A 6,686-nucleotide genomic window follows, 5' to 3' on the forward strand; every position below is an offset into this window, starting at 1 on the left:
TAGCCCAGGCTGGTCTCGAAACAATCTTCCTGCTTCAGCCTCCCAAGTGCTGGGATTATAGGCATGCACCACCGTGCCTGGCTTCTGATTGCTTTCCTTTGTGTTAAATGTTTCAGCATATTATTTTATTTCTTGGTTTAAAAAAAATTTTTTTTTAGGTTTTGGTTTTTTGAGACAAGGTCTTGTTATGTAGCCCAGGCTGTTATTGAATGCACAGCACTCCTCCTGCTTCAGCCTCCTACAGTGCTGGGGTGACAGGTATACCACTACACCAGACTGAATTTTGTGTTTTTAAAAGAATAGAAGTTACTAGGTATGGTGGTGCGCACTTGTCATCCGAGCCCTGAGGAGGCCGGGGCAGGAGATTCTGTCTCAAAAAGCTCCCCCCCCCGGGAGGTGCTGGGGAGATAGCTTGGAGGTCTAAGTGCCTGCTTGGCAAGGGCAAGGACTCAGGTTCGATCCCTGGTACTGCATGTTGTGCTGGCCCTTGTGCTCCAAATTTTCCTTGTTGTGTGACATATACATAAATATAGATACCTTTTTTGGTTCAGTGGAACCAGGGATTGAACTCAGGCCCTTGTGCTTGCCAGGGAAGTGCTTATTCTACTGAGCCATCTCCTCGGCCTCATGACTTTTATATTAATTAATTTATTTATGATCGTTGTTGGTCTTCATTTCTTGGGCTTATTTATTTATTTATTTATTTGGCACAGAGTCTTGCTATGCAGCTCAGACTTGTAGTGATCCTCCTGCCTCAGCCTCCCCAGTGCTGGGATGAGAGGTGTATGTTACCATGCCTAGCTATTTTTTTTTTTTTTTGGTACTGGGAATTGAGCTTAATTAAACCAGGTTACAGTCAGTTGTGCTCCAAATTTTCTGATCAAGGAGATTATGGAGCCACGGAGGAATGTGATTGATGATGCAGAGTGTGCCTGGGGAGAGTCACATGGAGAGAAAACATTCTCTCAGGCTTTCACAGAGAGCAAATTGGCCAAGCGATGGCCATGATTCATCCTCATGTCAGACACTGATGAAAGGATGTACAATCTGAGGTACAGGATCTCAGGATAACTCCTGAGGGCACTTGCCTGACCTTATCAGATACAAAAGTTACATTTCTTGCTATATAGGTCTTGCTTTGTCTTGGTCTTAACCATCCAGCAGAAAAGTATAAAAACGAGGTATATAAAGTAAATCCATATTAATACGATGAGCTGTAAAAGGCTCAAGTCAATAACTTCTGAGGATCGCCCACTAGTATTATACAGTGCTAGACAGTGTTGGATTGTTTCACTGAATTCAAACACCTATAGTATTTAGATGCCAATAGAATATTCACCTCTGACGGGACTAAACAGAAAAAAGGGGATACAAAGGAAAGATCAGTTTGTATTCATATATACAAAATAGTTAGGATAGCTATACAGCTACTTTCGCTTAATTCAATGAGAAGAAAGAGGTGTACTGATAGTGTTTGGACAGGATATCCTGTCTGCTTCTTGTACTATGGATAACTACTAGAAGATAACAATGTACAATGTATTGATTATCGAAACTGTCCTATTAATCAGCTTTGAAACTGTCTCATTCATATTTGTTTCTCAATAAAATTAAAAATTAAAAAAAGAATAAAAAACCCCACCAGGTTACAGAGACCCCTAGTGACACACTATGTCTCACCATGTAGCGTAGGTTGGCCTTTGAACTCTCGGTGATCTTCCTGCGTCTGCCTCCATTGTGCTGAGATTATAGGTGTGTGCCACCATGCTTGGCTCAAAAGAAAAAAACTGTTTCTAAGAAGAGTTGGGGACATGGCTCAGTGCAAAGGCACTGGGCTGAGACCCCAGTGCTTGGCAGGGAGCCCTCCCAGCCCCGTGCGGTAGGCAGAGCTCTTGGGCCTGTGCTGCTCACAGAATGTGGAGTGGGAACAGCTTGTCCCAGCAGCACAGGCAGAGAAGTGGCTGGTTTTCACTGCCACCATGACAAGCAAAGCAGAAGGGACAGGCACAGCCTCAGGTTAAGGGCCACCCACTTCTGGTGTCCTTACCCAGTGTCCTGCCGCCAGCTCCTGCACCTTTGACTGGTTAACAGATCCAAAAGGGTGCTCTTAGCAAGTTTTTGTTTGTTTAAGACAGGGTCTCACTGTTGTACCCCAGGCTGGCCTTGAACTTGTGCAGATGTCCTGCATCAGCCAGCAAGTTCTGATGACAGGAGTACGCCACCTCGCCTGGCTTCTCTAATCATTGTTGTCAGCTTTCAAGTCACTTTTGTTTTTTCAAGTCACTTTTTTTTCCTGTGTTTTTTTAGGGAAAGGTCTACGGGGTGTTCAGGGTCTCACTACTAGATCCTACTCGAAGTGATCCGCCTGTTTACAGCCTCTCAAGAGCTGGGATTACAGGCACGCGCCACCACGCCCAGTCTCAATTGCATCTCAGCACGCCCCGGGGGTGGTATCAGCACGGCAGGCCCGGGGATCGAACCCCTGGCCCCTGAGCCTGCTTGCAGGTGCTTTAATCCACTGAGCTATTGGACCAGCCCTCTTCGAGTCACTTTTGGAGGGACATTGCTTTCCGGGATCCTCATTTGGCCATAGCTGGAGTCTTACCTTTCCCACCTCTTTTTTTCTCTCTCCCCCTCCTTTTTGTTTTGTCTTTTTGAGACAAGGTCTTGCCGTGCAGTTCAAGCTGGCCTGGAGCTCACTTTGTAGCCCAGGCTGGTCTCAAACTCCCAGCAATCCTCCTGCCCTCAGCCTCTCGAGTCCTGGGATTACAGGTGTGTGCCACCATGCCTCGCAGTCCCATTTAAAAAAAAATTTTTTTAATTTTTTATTTGTTTATTTAGTGTGTGTGGCCAGCTCAGCCCACCAGGGGGCGGGGCTGGCTGGCATGTGGTGCTGGGGATTGAACTGCGGTCCTTGTGCTTTGCTTAGCTTAGCTTGTTCTAAGTAGGTGCTTTAGACCACTGAGCCATCTCACCAGCCCCTGTCCCATTTTTTTTTGAAGGATGTCATAAATAGTTTAGAGCTGGCTTCTTCAAAATCCTATCTTTATTTTATTTTATTTTATTTTATTTTATTTAGTACCAGATCTACAGGGTCTCATTACACAGATTGGACTCACTGGTAGTGATCCTCCTGTTTTCAGCCTCCCCAGCGCTGGGATTACAGGCCCATGCCACTATGCCAAGTCTCGATCTCAGCGCATTTGGGGGGTGGGGCTGGCATGGCACGCTGGGATCGAACCCCGGCCTCTGCACTCTACCTAAGCAGGCGCTTTAGTCCGCTAAGCTATCTGGCTGGCCCAATTCCTGTATTTATTTTGCTTGGCAGTAGCTGGCTCTATTTTTGACACATTATGCTTTCTTTATGTTCATGTGCTTATGTTTCTTTGTTTCCCTCTCTTGACTTTTGGATTACAGTAAATTTTCCTTCACTGTTTGATTTCTCCAGCAGTCTGAAAAAAAATCCTTCTGTACTTTTGGGGGCCTGCCCCTTAGCTCAGTTGTTTAAGTGCCGCTTAAACAAAGCAGTCAGGCTGAGGATGCTGTGGTTCGATCCCCAGAACTCAGGCCAAACCAGACCAGCCCTGCAGGCATCCTGAGCCTGCCCCCCACCCCCCAAAAAAAATCCAACAGTCTGTGTATGTCCCCACAGAAGTCACTCTCGAAAATATGATGAAGGTAGAAGTGACTCAGCAGCAAGGTGGAGATGAGTGGGCACGTCTGTCCTCCCAACACTGGGAAGCTGAGGCAGGAAGATCCATGTGAGTTCAAAGCAACCTGAATAGCAAGTCTGTTTTTTTTTTTTTTCCCAGAACCAGGGATTGAACTCACTTGCGCTTGCCAGGGAAGCGCTTATTCCACTGAGCCATCTCCCCAGCCCCTGAACAGCAAGTCTGAAGCCAGCCTGGACTATGTAGTGAGACCCTGACCAAAACCCACCTAACGCACTAGTGCAGTTCCCGTTTCCGGTTTCCAGCGCCAGGTGGAGCTGGGTAGGAAAGTCCCCCCCCCCAGAAACAAGGAAGGAGTGGAAGCAGCAGCAGGCTGCCTGCCCCTCATGGCTTCATCCCGGGAAGGATGTCGTGGGGCCAGCCACTGTAGGCACGGAGAAGCCTGGCTGGCCAGAGTGAGAGCACCAGCTGTTGAGCTGCTTGGGGCCTGGCCTTGCTGGTCAGGATGCCTTGGGGGCCGGCAGAGTTCACACCGGACCTGCAGGATTCCTGCTGCTTTGCACTGGTGACCCTCAGGGGCTAGAGCATAGCTCCCGCCAAGACAGGTCTGGAACAGGTTCCTGGCCCCATGGAACGCGTCCCCTCCTGTCACCTTATCGCTCATGACTGCTGGCTTCCGTCAGCACCTGTTTACAGCAGCGACAAGCAGGAGTGGACGTGTGCTGGAAGGGCCCCGGGGCCAGGGCAGGCAGATCCAGCAGGGAGCTAGGACAATTGCAGCCAGGCTTCATGGCCAGGGTTCCGGCTATAGGGAGCCACCGGCAAGGGTGAGGAGGATTGAGGATAGAAGACACGCAGCAGCTCTCTTTCTTTGTCACCAGGATTTTTTTTTAAAGCAAAACAAACAAAAAACCCAAAACAAGCACAGAGCTGTATCTCAATTCTGCTTCAGATAAAACATTTTGAAATTCTATAACACCAAACCTAAGTATGATGTAGGGGTTTAAAGACAGGGTCTCATTGTGTAGTTCAGGCTGGCCCTGAATGCACTTTGTAGCCCCTGCTGGTCTTGAACTTGCAGCAGTCCTCCTGCCTCTGCCTCGCCAGTGCTGGGATCACAGGTACGCACCAGCAGAGCTGGATCCTTGCAGGCTCCTGCTTCTTCTCACTGTATATCTCAAGTGCTGTGGAGGCCGCATGCGGCCAGCGTGCATGGCAGAGTCCCCGACAGAGGGCTGGTGTCCGCCTCAGCCAGGCCTTTTGCGACTGTTCTGTCTACACACTTACACAACCTGTCCTCAACCTCGCTAGGTGTATGGGGCTGTCACACTCTAAGTAAAATCTGTAAGAGATTTGGCAACTAAGTCAGGCACCCAAGCACAGGCGCCATGTGATTGCTCGTGTACGAGACGCCCATGTGTAAAGAAGAGAGCTGCACACTTCAGTGAGGCCGAAGAAGTAAATAGGCTGACAAAAGGCAGCAGGAAATAGAGAGACAGATCTTTTGCAAAAGGAAAGGGGACGAGATGCAGCGGATAGGGAAGGAGGGAGGGGTGAAAAAGGAACGGAGGTGTGTTCTGTCCTTCCCAACTCCTCACGCACAGTGTGCTCACTACAGACTGCAAATGTGGACTGATAAAAGTGGAAATTTCATTTATTTATTTATTTTTGTAAAATAAAAAATTTTAAAATATCATATAGGCTGGGCCTGGTGGCTCCTGCCTGTGAGCCCAACACTGAGGTGGCTGAGGCAGGAGGACCACTGTGAGTTCAAGGCCCGCCTGGGCTACTCAGCAAGATCTTGTCTAGAAAGAAAAAGAAAGCTCCATCCTTACTTCTTTCTGTGGGGTGATCTATTTGTTTTCTGCTGTTGTCACAAGTCACACGTGCAGGGGCTTAAGTCAATGTCACTAACGTTCTGGAGGTCGGCAGATCAGAGATTTCCCTGGTGTCACATGAGGGCTCAGCGCCCCCTCCCCCCGCTGCTCCCCCTTCTGGATTCAGGGACCCTTCTGGTTGTCACCTCAGAGCCTTCTCCTATTCTCTCAGCAATCCCATTTTGGAGACAGGGACTCCCTGGGGTGCTACCATCCAGCTGTCCTCTGCTCTGCCTTATCACGGTGGCAGAGGATGAGAGTTTCCTGGTCCTTCCAGTGACAGTGAGGACAAGGCCCCACCAGTGCCTGAGTATAGTAGAAATGGAGGTGCCGCTCTCCAACCAAACTGTGCCCCCCTCCCCAGCTCAGGAAGCAGGCTGCCTCAGTCCACTATCTTAAATAAACCATTTATTCAGGAGGAAAAATTAAAGAAAGCAATCATGATGTGGATTACAAAAACAAGCGCGGCCCTCACCCAGGTTCAAGGGTGACAAGGGACTGCCAGCCCCAGGTTGGGCATGGCTGTGGTGTGTGACCCCAGGTGTCTGCAGCGTGGCTCCATCCCATTCCAAGCCCTAGAGCCACCAGTCAAGGCCTTCATTCTTCTTTCTCCCTGCTCTTGCCAGGGACCCTGTCCCCTCTGGGATGTCCCAAAAGGTTTGGGAGTAAGACAGACATTCAGGGCACCAGATGCGTGGCCGGGCACTTGCCCGGTGGTCCCCAGCCAGAAGTCACCCAGAGAGGCTGTCCCTGTGGATGTAGGGTATCCATCAATCTCTAGGCCCAGCATTCACCCAGAGGCCCAAGCCTGGGTTACACAATCAGAGGGGCTCTACACTGGTGGCAGTAAGCAGTCCTCCCCCCGCAGGTGGCTACTGGGGACCAGGGCAGAGGAGGTGGCACAGACAGCCACCAAGAATGGTCCCTTTGCTAGGGAGCTCCCCAAGAGGGAAGTAACAGTCGCAGAAGAGGCAGGTGCTAAAGCGCAGAGACAGGCCAGTGGCCCCAGCTGGCCCCTAGGCACATTTCATGGGGTTCCCATGGCTGTCCCAAGTGGGCAGGGTGGCTTTGCTGTGCCACCGGTGTGAGGTATTGAGCTCTCCCTCCCCCCACCCCCAGCCCCTAGTGTGGGTGCACC

Source organism: Octodon degus, unplaced genomic scaffold (assembly GCF_000260255.1).
Source record: "Octodon degus isolate 3935 unplaced genomic scaffold, OctDeg1.0 scaffold00218, whole genome shotgun sequence".
In the NCBI taxonomy this organism is placed as follows: Eukaryota; Metazoa; Chordata; class Mammalia; order Rodentia; family Octodontidae; genus Octodon; species Octodon degus.